General features: G+C 46.3%; 1 protein-coding gene across 4 annotated transcripts in view; it reads right to left on the minus strand.

The window, feature by feature from the left end:
• G3bp2 (G3BP stress granule assembly factor 2) overlaps positions 1–16,099 on the minus strand; it is a 76,433-nt gene that overhangs the window by 25,750 nt on the left and 34,584 nt on the right. The window contains exon 1 of one of the 4 annotated variants that reach the window (XM_005068147.4): positions 657–854. The exons of 2 other annotated variants lie outside the window; for them this stretch is intronic. The gene's annotated coding sequence lies outside the window, so the exon portion shown is untranslated. Of the gene's footprint in view, positions 1–454; positions 615–656; positions 855–16,099 lie in introns of those variants that run through there. One more of the 4 variants, XM_040747402.1, reaches the window with a different exon arrangement.

The following is a 16,099-nucleotide window of genomic DNA, read 5'->3' on the forward strand; positions in this document are numbered from 1 at the left end:
GACTCTCGCTCGTTACAGCCCTAGTATCATAACATGTTCGGGAAAATGCGGGGGGAGGGGGGACCTCCGAGTACCCGGCAAGCGGAGCGGCGGCCACCTTCAACCCCGGATTCAGTTTCCGGGCACAGAAATGGTGCCCGGAGGCCGCTACTTTCGCATCTGCGTCGCTTCTGCCTCCGCCGACACGGCCTCCTTCCCCTCCCCCACGGGCGGGGCGACGACCGGGAACCTGGGCCGCAAACAAGCGGGGAGCCAGGCGGGTGGGCTTCCCACCCTGAAATCACCCCTGGAGAAGCCCACTGGCCGGCTCGGCGGCTTGGCGCCTGCCGGCGCGCTCCGGGAGCTGCAGCGGGCAGGGACCCGCCGAGCAGCCTCATCCTAGCAAGCCCCACCTGTGCCCTCCTCTGCACCACGCGCGCGGGTCATCTTCCTCCCCACGCAGCCTCCCGCTCACCTTGCAGAAAAGGCTCGGCTCCGCACAAACGCACGCACGCACTCACTCTTGCTGGCGTAGGCAGCCGGCGAGAACAAGGTTTCTGCCGCAGCACCCCAGACACCGAGCGCACACGCCGGACGGTTGCCGCGAGCCGCGGAGCGGAGCGAAATGTCCCCTGCCGACCACCACACCGACCGCCCCTCTCGGCCCCCGTACACACCTCCAACCAACAGCGGCGGCGGGCACGTCGCGCGGAGGTCAGCAGTGTCGCGGGATCGGCCGCAGCAGATTCTTCTCCCTCGAATAAATCCGAGGCTTAGGAATCCGCAGAGGCGCGAGCTCAAGCCCCTCACAACCACCTCTTCCCGGGAGCCCAGAGCTGCAACGAGCTATAAGAACACGGACGTCCCGCCCCCTTTGCCGCCGCCCCCTCTTATTGTTTTACCCCTGCCGAAAGGGCTAGGGAACCCCCCAGAACAACGACAGCCAATCAGGCATCACTTTGGAACGCTGGGCCCAACCTTCTCGCGTCCCTCCGCGGAGCACGCGCAGTACGGCGCCGCGCTCGCGCACTCGGGCGTCCAGAAAGCCAGGGAACCGGAACCGGCCTAGAGCCGGGGCGAGAGTCCGCTGGTTTGACGTCACAAGGAAGCTGCCTTTCTCTGGCGGTGATGCTGAAACCTCCCTGTCCTTTCAGGTGGCGCGAACAAGAAAGCTGGCGCCCCGCTGAGCAGTGTCTTTTACAAAAGGATATTCCTGGCGCCTTTATTCGTGCTGAGAGGGAGGGAATGTAGTCACGTCCCTAAACATGTCTGCAGGTCGCTGCTTAGAGGAGCATTCAAATGCAATTCTCAACTCTGCACAGTGAGCGCACCGACACTGCTTAGCAACCTCTTTTTTTTTTTTTTTTTTTTTTTTTTTTTTGTTTCTACGAGACAGGGTTTCTCTATTGTGTTGGAGGCTGTCGGTCCAGCCCGGCCTCGAACTCACAGAGATCCGCCTGCCTCTGCCTCCTGAGTGCTGGGATTAAAGGCGTGCGCCACCACCGCCCGGCTTTAGCAACCTCTTTTAGGAAATGGAGGTTTTAGGCCTTTCAAGCCAGTGTCATCCAGCAAGTTTAAAAGGGTACTGAGCCGTGGAGTATGGAAAAAATATGACATGGGCTGTAAAGACTTGGGTCTTTTGTATGGCCTTGATGGTTTCATCCTTGAAGGCTCAAAGGCTTGAAATTAAAAAAAAAAATCACTATTACAGATGTAGGCCTCTGGGACTTAGTTGTGAACACTCCACTGCCTCATAGACCTTGATTCATGGAAAAACAAACCTTTCCTCTGCATCTTGACTTAAGGTCAGAGAGTTCAAAACTATCCTTACTCTTTCAAGGTTAAAGACATAAGACCTAAAGGTCTAAAGTGTGGCTACTATAGGATGTTTGGTCATATCCAAATAGCAAGAGACTTGCTCTGAGGTGTGGTTACACTTGACCTTCAAGGCCAGATAAGGAGAAATTTAGTCTAAGGTGTGGTTACCAAATGTTTGGAAAATTAAGGAAGGTCTGTTTCTTCCTTGTATCTTGATAGGGAAGTCTCTTGCCAGCCAGAAAGGAGGCAGAGGCAGGCGAATCTCGGTGAGTTCGAGGCCGGGCTGGACAGCCTCCAAAACAATACAGAGAAACCCTGTCTCGTAAAAACAAACAAACAAACAAAAAAGAATGTTGAAGATGCAGCGCGTTGGTGGTGCATGCCTTTAATCCCAGCACTTGGGAGGCAGAGCCAGGCGGATCTCTGTGAGTTCGAGACCAGCCTGGTCTACAGAGCGAGTTCTAGGACAGCCTCCAAAACAGAAATCCTGTGTCCAAAACACCAAAAAAAAAAAAAAATGTTGAAGAATAAACTTGAGGAGTTCCGTATTCACTGGCTTTCCCTCCCGACTCTATCCTGTGGCTCTGTCTTTTTCTTAGTGTTTCATGGACAACACTGGTAAAACAGACTTGCCCGATACAAACATGGCTGCTGCAGGTCTGCCGATGTTTTCAATACTAAGACAGCTGAGGAGATTGGGAATGAAGACACGACGTGGTGATAAGGCACAGAAGGGCAAGTGAGGAGACTGGAAACATGAGCCAACAATGAGGAAGGCATAAATGCATCCTCCGTTTTCCCTGACAGCCCTATAACGTATTCCCTAAAGGTGAAAAAAGGTCATAAAAGGCAATGCTGATATTTGAGCCTCCAAAATCTTCACTGGCTTTACTTTGGATTACTTAATAACTTTTATATGCAAATATGTGGACAGACCATCATTTATTAAATGAATTTGAGATGGTTTTCTTTAATGTATTATATATACAGATTACCCTTTAAGTACACTATTGATAGACCAGGAACTCCTCTGATTATGTCTCACAAAAATCTAAAGTAGTTACCTAGTTCAATGTACACTTTACAGATGAGGAACGTAAGGTTTAAGAGGTCTATTTACCCAAGGACACCTAGTACTCATCTCTGCGGAGCACAGAAGGACACACCTATAATCCCAGCACCTGGGAAGCAGAGGCCGGAGGATCACCACAGGTTCTAGACCAGCCTGGTCTACAAAGCAAGTTCCAAGCCAGCCAGGGCTACGAAAGGAGACTGTTTCAATCATAAGTGAACAAACGATTAATCTCAACAGAAGCAGTCTGCATTCAGAGCCCACACCCTTAACTGTAAACTACAGAATGCTGCTATTATTAACTTAAAATTTCAATGGTTTCCAGCTTCATCCAGTGCTAGTTTGTCTTGTTTCTGATGTTTAAAGACAACCTCTGTGAAGCACTGGCTGTCGTGGAACTCACTCTCTGGCCACAGATCCAGGGATCAACAGGCCGGCCTCTGCCTCCCAGGTACTGGGATTAAAGGTGGGCTCCATGCAGTCGCTTTGGAGGCTGTCCTGGAACTCGCTCTTGTAGACCAGCCTGGTCTTTTTTTTTTTTTTTTTTTTTGGTTTTTCGAGATAGGGTTTCTCTGTATTGTTTTGGAGGCTGTCCTGGAACTCGCTCAGTAGACCAGGCTGGCCTTGAACTCACAGAGATCTGCCTACCTCTGCCTCCCAAGTGCTGGGATTAAAGGCGTGCACCACCAATGCCCGGCTACCAGGCTGGTCTTGAACTCACAGAGATCCGCCTGCCTCTGCCTCCCGAGTGCTGGTATTAAAGGTGTGTGCCACCAACGCCCGGCTGGGTCTCTGGTCTTAATGTTCATCTGAATCAGATCTGGGCTCCTTAAAATGTCTTCCAGCAGCAGGGCGCTTCTGACTCTGCAGCTGTATGGGGAGGCCTAAGAATTTGCATTTCTCACAAGTGCCCAGGGGATTCTGCTACTGCTGCTCTAGGAAACCACTTTACCACTACTGTGGCAGACGCTGGCCAACTTCAGCTACTGTCCTCACCTCCCTCCTTTTATAATCCTTCAAAGCATTAAAAAAAATTCTCAGCTTAGCTCTGGGCCTATACAAAAGCAGGCCTCAGGCAACCCCTGCCATTAAGACATACCAATAAATGGCTGCTCGTTTTAAAAAGAAAGATTCAGCTATCTCCAATTTTAGTAAATCACTCTAACAAATTCCCACAGCTAGCATTTTTTTCCCCTAAATGTCTCTCTAGTCTGTTCTCCGAATGCCTCTGCATTCTTGTAGTCTTTGCCCAGTGTCAGGCCTGTTTCATCTTTCCACGATGTAGTAACTGCCCAGTTAATCTCTCTGCCTTTCAAAATCACCACGAAGTAGCCGGGCGTTGGTGGCACACACCTTTAATCCCAGCACTCGGGAGGCAGAGGCAGGCACAGGCGGATCTCTGTGAGTTCAGGGCCAGCCTGGTCTACAGATCGAGTTCCAGGACAGCCTCCAAAACAATACAGAGAAACCCTGTCTCGGAAAAAAAAATCACCATGAAGTAACCACTGTTCCCATGGAGCAAGCCGGGAGGTCAGCATGAACGAGACCGGGTGAACTGGCTGAGGCCACAAGCCAGAGTCACCCTTGATTTCAGGCTTTTATTGTAGCACATACCCAATGATAGTAACCTGTTCCCTCTACCTTCGTTTAGATTAAACACATCACTGTTTCTGCTACCATCATAGTTCAGCATTCTGCAGACGTTTTGTACTTGATTGCAATACCTCCACTTAATTCTGTTATAGTTCATCTCTCTCATAAAAAATCAGATCTTTTTTCGTTTTGTTTTGTTTGTTTTTCCAGACAGGGTTTCTCTGTATAGTCCTGTCCTGGAACTTGCTCTGTTAGACCAGTATGGCCTTGAACTCAGAGATCTGCCCGACTCTACCTCCCCAGGGCTGGGTTTAATGGCTTGCGCCACCACTGCCCACTAAATGCCAGATCTTTATAGCTACATACCAGATGGCATTTGCCAAACCTCCTAAAGACAAAGCTACATTGTAATTCCTTACCAAGGCCTACTAAGCTTACCTAATACTATCCTGAACCTGTTAATGCTACATTTCTTCCTGCCATTTCTCTTGTGCCATCTCAGCTCTACTTGACATTCCTAATTTACCATTGCAAGGTCTCTGATGTGAACCCTTGTCAAAAGTCTGGGGGAAAAAATCAGTAAATTGTATATGGTGATTCCCACAAAAATGACAATGCCTTTTTTCCTTAGTAATTAATAATAGTCATCTGGTTTGGATTTATACTCTAACTGTGGTAGTCTGAATGAGAAGCATCCCTCATAGGATGGCACATTTGAACACTTAGTTCCTCAGTTGATTGGGCAGTTTGAAGAGGTTATGGGGATGTGTGGTACTGTTGGACTAAACAGGCACTGGGGAGGGCTTTGAGCGTTTTCAGCCTTCTAGTTTGCTGACTCTGCTTCTGAAGATATGATCTCTCAGCTTCCCAATCCTGCCTCCATGCCTGCTGACATGACTCTCAATCATGACGGACTCGGATGCTCCTGGAACTATAAACCAGAATAAACTCTTTCTAGAGCTCGCATGTGGTCATGGTATCTTAGCAGAGCCACAGAAAAGTAATGAATACAGATGCATGCACAGACTCCTTATACCTAACCTACCACTGTGCCTTCTTCAGGGTGCCTAGTTTATCCCTTCAAAGGGGAAAAAGAGTGCAAGAGTCTGAGCAAAGACTGGGATTAAAATAACAAGTTGAGAATTATGTAGCTATAGCTGGTGTGGTGGCACATGACTGTAATCCTAGCACTCAGAAGGACAAGGAAGGAATATCACGAGTTAGAGACCAGCCTGGGCTACATAGAGACCATATCAAATAAATAAATAAATAAATAAATTCAAACCACAAGGGCTGGCTCAGTGGTTTAGAGCACCGGCTTCTCTCCTCTTCCAGAGGACCTGTGTTTGACTCACGGCATACAAATGGTGGCTCAGAACCATCTAGAATGCATCTGACACCATCTTCTGGAAGTGCATATATGTGGTGCATTAACACACATGCAGGCAAAACAAAAGCTTTGAAAAAGTTAACCTCCCAAATCAAAAGCTTACACAGATAGCTAAAACATGCCAATCAAATCACATTGGAGAGAAGTCTAAGGAAGTTTTAGTCCGGGCAACACAGATAACACTCAGAAGGTGAGAACTTTTGGCATATATTCTTCGTAATGTTTTCTTAATCCAAATAAACAAAATAAATAAAATATAACATATAGACTACTTCAAAAATGTTCTGATCAAATGCCAGTGTGCAGTGCTTGGACTGCTGAATGATAAGAAGACGATCATGGCCATTTCTTCCCCCGTTCTTCAGCTCACAGCACTTTCAGCTTCTCACCCTTAGCATTTAGTGGGATCTTCCAGTAAACTCTCCAGCAAACTCTGCAAGGGCCCTGGTTTTACCTACTCTGTGCAATGCTACATGCCTGCTACAAAACAGAAAACACAGTTAATGGGGCTAGGAACAGAGCTCAGTAGCAGGGCACCTACCTTACTATATGAAAGGCTTTGGGTTTGACCCCACACCCCATTACATTATATTATATTACACAGTGTGATCAATAAATTAAAAAATGATACTACTTGGCAGGTAGAATAAGTTATATCTAAGTACATACATATAATAAATACACTTTCAAATAATATAAATTTATAAGAGAGGAATAACAAGCTCATATTTATTTCCCTAAACTATATAAGTTAGCTATTGTTTTCTATTAGTACATACACAAATTTAATTTTTTCCTAATGGTTAGGCAGGTTAGCTTAGGTAATCAAATAAATTAGAAAATTAGGCTAGAACCATAAAAAAAAAAGCTACATATTTGCACATTTTTTGCCACAAATTTAAATCAAGGGACTAATAAAACTTAATGAGAAATCAATCTGAACATCATAGATACAAAACATAAAAATAGAATCATACAGATAAATTATGTCCTTTGGGGGGATTACATAGTATTAGTCAAACCTATAGGGAGAACTTTCAGTTATAAGTTAAGATGAATTTATCCCTTCAAAAATAAAAATAAAAATCTCCTGTGAGGCCGGGTGGTGGTGGCGCACGCCTTTAATCCCAGCACTCGGGAGGCAGAGGCAGATGGATCTCTGTGAGTTCGAGGCCAGGCTGGACCGACAGCCTCCAAAACAATACAGAGAAACCCTGTCTCGTAAAACCAAAAAAAAAAAAAAAAATCTCTTGTGAGTATGTGAGGGCTGTGTGTGTGTATAGTGTCTAAAGTTCTAAATTTAAATATTTAAGGAAACTCTGTAGCATTTTTGTTTCGATCTCAAATCAAATAAGCTTATGAGGTAACTTTTTTCTTTTTAGTTTTGTTTTTTTAAAACAGGATCTCAGGGCAGTGGTAACACATGCCTTTAATCCCAGGATTTGGGAGGCAGATAGTATGAGGCCAACCTGGTTCCAGGATAGCCAGGGCAGTTACACAGAGAAACCCTGTCTTAACCATGCAAAAAACATAAAATAAAATAAAACTGCACCTCACATAGCCTTGGCTGGCCCCAAACTCGTTGTGTGGCTGAGGCTAGCCTTGACTCCGTATCTTCTTTTTCCTACCTCCTGAATGCTGGGATTGTAGACATGCAACACCTGGCCATGATACAATCTCAAATCAAAAGTACGGTAGTTGGTCTTCTATAAAGTAGGAACATGTTTCATGATACAATCTCAAATCAAAAGTACGGTAGTTGGTCTTCTATGAAGTAGAAACATGGTTCATGTCTTTGAATAGCTTAACGTTTTACTGATCCTTCTAACTTTCTATCGTTGGTCTTGCAACTTTCAAATCTCAGTGCCCGAGGCAAAGCAAAACCGTAATTTCTCATTGGGAGCTCTGACCCTCTCACAGTAATCATTTGTATCCTGTAACTTTCCACACCACACCAAACCACCAGATCCTGTAAGTGGTGAGCAAACCGAGTGAATATAAGGAGAACCAGACAATCAGATCTTAAGACACAGTAGATGTTCATAGGGAAAACAAGCCAGTTTGCCCTCTGACGCTGTAAGCAAGCCCCCAGTTAGATGGGTTTTTTTTGGGGGGGGGGATAGATTCTTTTGAAGCTGCTTTGGTCACTGTGTCTCTTCACAACAATAGAACACTGAAACAGACATGAGGTTTCATTTTAGTTTCACAAGCAGTCCGTAAGGTAGGTAGGCTAGTCAATATTAAACACGGCCAGTGCAAGAAAACATACCCAAGGACCAGAGGGGAAACTCAGTGAGTAAAGAGTCTAGCCACCATAGCAGACCGACTTGGACCTGAATTTGATCCTGAGGACCCACATGGTTAAAGTGGAGAACTGAGTCAGGCGGTGGTGGCACACACCTTTGATTCCAGGACTCAGGAGACATAGACGGGCAGATCAAGGCCAGCCTGGTCTACAGAGAGAGTTCAAGGACAGCCTCTAAAGCTACACAGAAACCCTATCTTGAAAAGCCAAAAACAAATTTAAAATATAAAATAAAATGAAAAACTGGCGGGCGTTGGTGGCACACGCCTTTAATCCCAGCACTCGGGAGGCAGAGGCAGGCGGATCTCTGTGAGTTCGAGGCCAGCCTGGTCTATAAAAGCTAGTTCCAGGACAAGCTCCAAAGCAATGCACAGGGTTTCTCTGTGGCTTTGGAGGCTGTCCTGGAACTCGCTCGGTAGACCAGGCTGGTCTCGAACTCACAGACATCCACCTGCCTCTGCCTCCTGAGTGCTGGGATTAAAGGTGTGCACCACCACCACCTGGCAGAAAATGCCTTAATGTTATCCCGCTCTCCTCTCAGACTCCAAGCTCACCACGCTCTGTGGGGACCTCATCAGGAGTTATTTTGTTTACTGGGAATTGGCCACTCTCTTTGAGAAAGAATTCTGGCAGTACCTTAATCATGCCCTATGGATCAAGTTAGTGTCAAAGAATACCACTGAGCCAGAGTTAGAGACATGGGAGACTGCCTTGGAGAAGTCAGCGCTGAAGGGCCAATTCTCACTGAAATACGGAAGCGTGAAGCCCATGATCAGGCGCCATGTCCTTCACTAAGTGGCTCTGTGAAACTCAGCAAGACAGTTCAAGGATGGAATTTAGGATGGGCGTGAAGATTATTAGCATGGTTCCTGGTAAGGTGCGAGTTACATGTATGATTCCCATGGTAGGACAACGTAAGCCAGACGTGAGTGTGGGTGTCCTAGTATTCAAGAGGCTGAGGCAGGAGGATCACTTGAGTCCAGTTCAGGAGTAGCCTGGGTACAAAGCAAGAGACTTGGGAGGGGCAATAAAGGAAAGGGGGCTTGGGAGAAAGAACACATGGGAAAAGGGAACCATTATCAAAGGACCCCAACACAGTACTGCATAAAGTCAGACTGCGTAAACACAATATGTGATGGGGGAAGTCCTGTACATTTGTTAATAAAGCACTGTTGGCCAATAGGAATCTAGATAGGAGGGACTAGGAGTCCAGGAGGATTCTGGGAAGGAGAAACACAGGAGAGTCGACATGTGACGCCACGGGGTAGGAAGCCCGGAACTATTCTCTGGTAAGAGACATACTTAGATTAACAATTATGGGCTAATTACTTAAGTCAGAGCTAGCCAGTAAGAAACAAGCAAAGGCCAACAGCTTCATAATTAATATAGCCTCCTGTGTGTTTATTTGGGACTGATGCGGCTCTAGAACCAGGCTGGTGGAAAGGCTTCTCTAAAGGAAAAGACTTCTCATAACAAATATGCATAAAGATGGCTGGACCAGGTGTCCTAGTCCACCTTCTGTTCCCGATTGCCTTTTGCAGTTAAATGCTTGGTTTGGGGGCAGAGTAGAGAAACCAAGGTGTGTGTTTTAAGTAGAGTCAAATTTATTCATCTCTTTCAGTAACCAGTTTGTAAAACTGTTTAAGACAGTAGGAAACAAACTGCATGAAAAACAGAGCAGGAGACGGGGAAGACAATGGACTCACGGTGACACTACTGACTGGAAAAACACCTCTGCACAGAGATTAGCCACTGGTGCACACAGTGACAGCACCACTCCTTGCTACCTCCAGCCCAGCTTAGAGAGGAACACAGCCCAGCCTCCTTTGTCCAGGGTCAGCATCGGCACCATCTCCCACCTATGTGTCTAAGGTAAATGCTTCCTTATGGTCTGAGCTGGGCTGGGGTTCCATGGCTGCAGAACACTTATCTCAGCAGAAAGCATGGGGGAGATGTGGGGTTAAGGCAGGAACCTGCCTCTGAACCAAGATGCACCCTACCTTTCTCATCAGACCACAAGCCTGGCTTTCTAAACGTCTAGTCAATCCAGGCAGCCACTCCGACCTCTGCCTTGCTGACTCACCTTATCTGGCTGTATATGACTTGGCACGTGCCCAACACTGACAGCAACTCCCAGGCTTTCGTGACCCAGTAAGGCCTCACCCTAACTCCAGAAACATGACCCCAGATTACCCACTCTCATGGTGGTGACCTGAAAAGGGAAACAGAACCGAAAGTAAGAGGTTGCTTGTTGTTTGGGTAAAACATGCTGATCGTGCTAGAAGGTTCGCAGGGGTGGTTTTCCTTTTTTTTTTTCTTTTTGAGACAGGATTTGTCTGTGTAGCCCTGGCTGCCCTGGACTTGCTCTGTAGACCAGGCTGGCCTTGAACTCACCTGCCTCTGACTCCCAAGTGCTGGGATAAAGATGTGCACCACCACCTCTCTGCTTTGTTTTCCCTTCTAACAAAATCTATATAGACTCAAAAGACTTCCAGTACCTTAAGTCAATGAGGAAAAAGAAAATGGGGGTGGTGGTGGGGCCCAGAGAGATGGCTCTGCTCCATCTTGACCTAAGGTCACAGAGTTCAAAACTATCCTTACTCTTCCAAGGTTACAGTCACAGGACCTACAGGTCTAAGGCATGCCTACTTTAGGATGCTTGGTTTTGGTCCTGGATGTCTTATCTAAATAACAAGAGATGTGGTCTATAGCATAGTTACTTTTAACCCTCAAGACTAGGTAATGAGAAATTTAGTCTAAATTGTGATTACCAAATGTTTGGAGAAAGCTGGGCGGTGGTGGCACATGCCTTTAATCCCAGCACTCAGGAGGCAGATGCAGGCAGATCTCTGTGAGTTCGAGACCTGCCTGGTCTACAAGAGCTAGTTCCAGGACAGCCTCCAAAGCCACAGAGAAACCCAAGCCTGGAGTTTGATCCTAGCACTGCACACACAGGTACGGCAGCACTGCACACACAGGTACAGCAGCACTGCACACACAGGTACACTAGCACTGCACACACAGGTACACTAGCACTGCACACACAGGTACAGTAGCACTGCACACACAGGTACCGCAGCACTGCACACACAGGTACAGTAGCACTGCACACACAGGTACCGCAGCACTGCACACACAGGTACAGCAGCACTGCACACACAGGTACGGCAGCACTGCACACACAGGTACAGCAGCACTGCACACACAGGTACAGCAGCACTGCACACACAGGTACACTAGCACTGCACACACAGGTACACTAGCACTGCACACACAGGTACAGTAGCACTGCACACACAGGTACGGCAGCACTGCACACACAGGTACGGCAGCACTGCACACACAGGTACGGCAGCACTGCACACACAGGTACGGCAGCACTGCACACACAGGTACGGCAGCACTGCACACACAGGTATGGCAGCACTGCACATACAGGTATGGCAGCACTGCACACACAGGTATGGCAGCACTGCACACACAGGTACAGTAACACACACCTGGAATCATCAGAAGCTCAGACATCCTTAGCTACATAGTAAGGCTAAGGTTCACCTGATTCATGAGGCCAGATGGTCATGGACTAGACAGCAGTGTTCACTAGGTGTCAAGTGTCAAGTGCATGGTTTTCAGACACAGTCCCCAAAGGGAAAACACACTTCCTGTGAGGAAATCTTAGAAACCCAAATTAAAAAAAAAAAAAAAAAGACAGCAAACAATACAAAGAAGGTCTTACCCATTGAAACAAAATCAGGGCTGGGGATACAGCGCAGTGGTTGAGTATGAGCAAGGCCCTGGGTTCTATCCCCACCACCACCAAAAAGGAAGGAAGGAAGGAAGGAAGGAAGGAAGGAAGGAAGGAGGAAATTCTAAACTAAAATGTAACATAAACACTTGGTAAGGTTTTAAATGCAAGCATATGCTAAGGACCCTGAAAGTTTGATAAAATCATTATCTAAATTGTTTCTATTTACTAATAGGCTAAAACAGATGATGGGGTACTTTGCATAAAGCTGTCTGTTTTCCATTAAGGATTATTTAACCAAATCTAAAATCTGGAAAGAGGGTAATAATGTATATTGAGCTTCCCTCTGCGCATGCGCGCCCACGCAAGCTTTCATGCTTTTTGTTTGTTTGTTTGAGTGAGTCAGGATATCTTGGGGTTTTTTTTTTTGTTTTTTTTTTTTTTTGGTTTTTTGAGACAGGGTTTCTCTGTGGCTTTGGAGGCTGTCCTGGAACTAGCTCTTGTAGACCAGGCTGGTCTCGAACTCACAGAGATCCGCCTGCCTCTGCCTCCAGAATGCTGGGATCAAAAGCATGTGCCACCACACCCGGTGAATATCTTGGTTTTTTTTTTGTTTGTTTGTTTGTTTGTTTGTTTCTTTGTTTTGTTTTGTTTGAATCAGTGTCTCACAACATAACCCTCAATTTCAATGGTCTGGAACCTGCTATGTAAACCAGGCTGTCCTCTCAAACTAACAGAGATCTGTTGGCCTCTAACTCATGAATGCTAGGATTAAATAAGTATGCTGCATTCCTGGAGAGTAATAACAGGATTTTTTTTCCAGGCAGGGGGTCTGTGTGTAGCTCTGGCTGTCCTGGAACTTGCTCTGTAGACCAGTCTGGCCTTGAACTCACAGAGATCCACCTACCTTTGCCTCCAGAGTGCTGGGATCAAAGGCATATGCCACCACCAACAGTTCTGATAGGATTTTTTAAAAAATGAAGTTGAGCATGATGGCTCACATACTTGTGATTCTAGCACTCAAGGGGCTGAGGCAGGAGATTATCAAAACTTTGAAACTAGGGGTCTGAGAAGGCTCAGTGTTGAAGAGCGCTTGTTCTTCCAGAGGACCTGGGTTTGGTTCCCAGCATCTACACAGTGGTTCACAGCCATTTGGAACTTACAAGGATCCTTTGCCCAGGACACCAGGAATTCGGGTGGTGCATATACATATAGGCAGGCCAAACAACAAAATAAATCTAAAAATAAAAATATAAATCCAGCCAAGGCTACATAATTTCAAGTTAGAGAGAACTGTAGAGTAAGGTCTCATCTTAAAAAAAAATGTCAGCCGGGCGTTGGTGGCGCACGCCTTTAATCCCAGCACTTGGGAGGCAGAGGCAAGCGGATCTCTGTGAGTTCGAGGCCAGCCTGGTCTAGAGAGCAAGCTCCAGAACAGGCTCCAGAGCTACAGAGAAACCCTGTCTCGAAAAACCAAAAATTAAAATAATAATAAAAAGTCATTATATAGCTAATCCTATTTACTAATTATCTGTTTTCAAAGAATGCACACAATAGTGGAAAGATACATTCAAAGAAGGACTCTAATATCGCTTAGCACAATAAAGCTTACGACACATTTGCACACAGTGAGAACAGAAAGGAGAAATGATTTTATCCAACTAGCCATTCAGAACTGCTGTTGTAGACACTCCAGCATTACAATGACCCCACCTCCTGACAATGGGCAGGGGATCCACAGTGACGGGGCCACATTATCACTATGTCACTCATTACAGGACTCAGTGCACAAGTGCAGCTCCCCGTTTTTAAGCCCCGCGGCCATCCTTCCCCCTGCTTTGCGCCGGTTGGTTCCTTCTCACCCCCCTTCCTTTCCTGTCTACCAATAAACTCCATGTGGGACTGTTGACTCACAGTTTGTGTCTCATTACTGGGCAAACTTTAGACAATTTAACAACAGCTGAGGTGTTAGTGGCTTTGTCTTCACCTTTTGATGGGTCGCTGTCGTGCTAAAAAAGATTCTGTCACTGGGCTATGTCCCCAGGCCCATGAGCTGTCTTGCAGGTGTAGCAAGACTGAGCCAGCCAGAAGTCACACAGCTTCACAGTCACTGCCCAGGCCTAGGATACAGCAGCAATGAGCTGGCAACCACAGCCTTGACTGCTGCCAGATCAAGGTCAAATCAGGTCACAATCTTCAACAGGATCATACTTCAGAAAGGAGGAGGGTGGCATAGGAAGAAATGCGTTTAAGAATTTCAAACCCTGTGCACATACGACAGAAAAACACGTCACGAAAACCCACTTTCATCACAGAAAGTGATGAGCAAGGCTGTGTCTGTCCAAGGACAGACTACATTTCCTCCCTATCTTCTCTGCAAACTGAGAAAATGTACAGCCTTGAGCATTTAGAAGTAGTATTTGTGTTTCTTGTAGAACAGGGAGAAGTCTTATGAAAGTAGAATCTTGAAGGACTGGAAGCAGAAGCTAGGACAAATAGTCAATCAGAAGGCTGAAGAAAATGGAAAGCAATGTGTGTAAGCCTGGGGACCAAATTCTGAGCCTCTCTGAAACCCATGTAAAAGTAGGAGAGAGCAGATTCCACACAGCTGTCCTGAGCTCCACACATTAATTGTGGCGTGTTGGTGTCCGCTGCCATCTTCCCCCACCCCAAAATAAAAATAAGGCTAAAAAGAAGAAATCTGTAGTGACTGTTGATTTCTGCCGTTTTCTAGTAGTGTCTGCTACGTGGAGTGAGACATCATTGCTAATTTGGCAGGTACAGAAAAGTACCCAGCCAAGGAGCACATTCAAGGAGCTGTGTGTTTTAACATCGTGGAGTCTCTGTCATCAATGCATCTGCTCTGGTTCCTAAACCAAGACACTCTCACAGGAGCAATAGAGGCCCATGAAGGAACAATGGCTTCTGGTTGAAAGAACATCATCTCTGGCCTGTACAGGACCTAGCATTCCAGTTAGACAAGCCCAATGATCAGTGGAGGGACGACTCCTCCAAGAGGGGAACCACTCCTAGGAAGGTGGACTCACCTTAAGCCATGCTAAGATACAGGTGAAATTATTCCCTTAATGAGATATTATACTTTTATTTCCCAAAATTCCTATACCAGCACATCCCTAGAGGATGCCATGGGTCCGTTCACCTTTCTGAATCAAATCAGGACTTTTCCTTTTTTTTCTGTTTGAGACAGGGTATCACTGTGTATCTCTAGCTGTCCAGGCTGGCCTGGAACTCCCAGAACTCCACCTGCTTCTGCCTCCTGAGTCCCGGAATTAAAAACAAGCACTACTACAGGCTGGCCCTGTTTCCCGACTGGACACTGGCTAGAACCCAGGCATACTTTTTCTGATACTTCCCTAAAGTTCTCCCCCACCACAATTAGACTACTTGTTTGACCTCCACGCCAGCTTGTACCATGGTCTTTCCCCTTTTTTCCCATTTCCCTCCTCCAGGAAGTTGCCCAGATTTGCAGCTTGCCTGCCCCTGGGCTTTTTCAATTGAACTCTAGTAAAACTGTCCTCAAGTTTCTCTTTGAGTTCACTTTTAAATTCTGTTATTAATGAGGCAACCCCAAGAAAGGACCCCAATTCCTCTGGCATCAAGACTGATCTCACATCCCTTTCATACAGAGCAGCTAAGGCTTCCTCTGGGGAAGAGTCACAGCACAGCACCTGTAACCCTTGACACTGCCACAGTCTCCCTAAGTCCCCTGAATATTCAAATAGATCAGCCACAGTCTCACTCACAAAACGCCCCTTGTACTTTGTCCTCCAGGACAAAGTTACACTGGTCCAGGAAACCAAAGGTGACTGTCTGAGAAAAGACACTCTGTCGCAGAGAGGAAGCATTTTACTTGAGAAAAACAGTTTTGCAGAAAAAAAAAGAGACAGCTTGGAAATCTGGGAGGACATTAGATGGCATTTTTGAACATTTGCTGGTAACTATTGATATAAATAATTCATAAAATATATTCTTTAATTTTCTTGTAGATGTCAGAACACCACTTCATCCCTAGCTATACATTTAGTGTTAAATATTCTTAGGCTAAAAAAACTAAAATGGAGCCGGGCGTTGGTGGCGCACGCCTTTAATCCCAGCACTTGGGAGGCAGAGGCAGGCGGATCTCTGTGAGTTCCAGGCCAGCCTGGTCTACAAGAGCTAGTGCCAGGACAGCCTCCA

Source organism: Mesocricetus auratus, unplaced genomic scaffold (assembly GCF_017639785.1).
Source record: "Mesocricetus auratus isolate SY011 unplaced genomic scaffold, BCM_Maur_2.0 Super-Scaffold_100006, whole genome shotgun sequence".
Taxonomy (NCBI): Eukaryota; Metazoa; Chordata; class Mammalia; order Rodentia; family Cricetidae; genus Mesocricetus; species Mesocricetus auratus.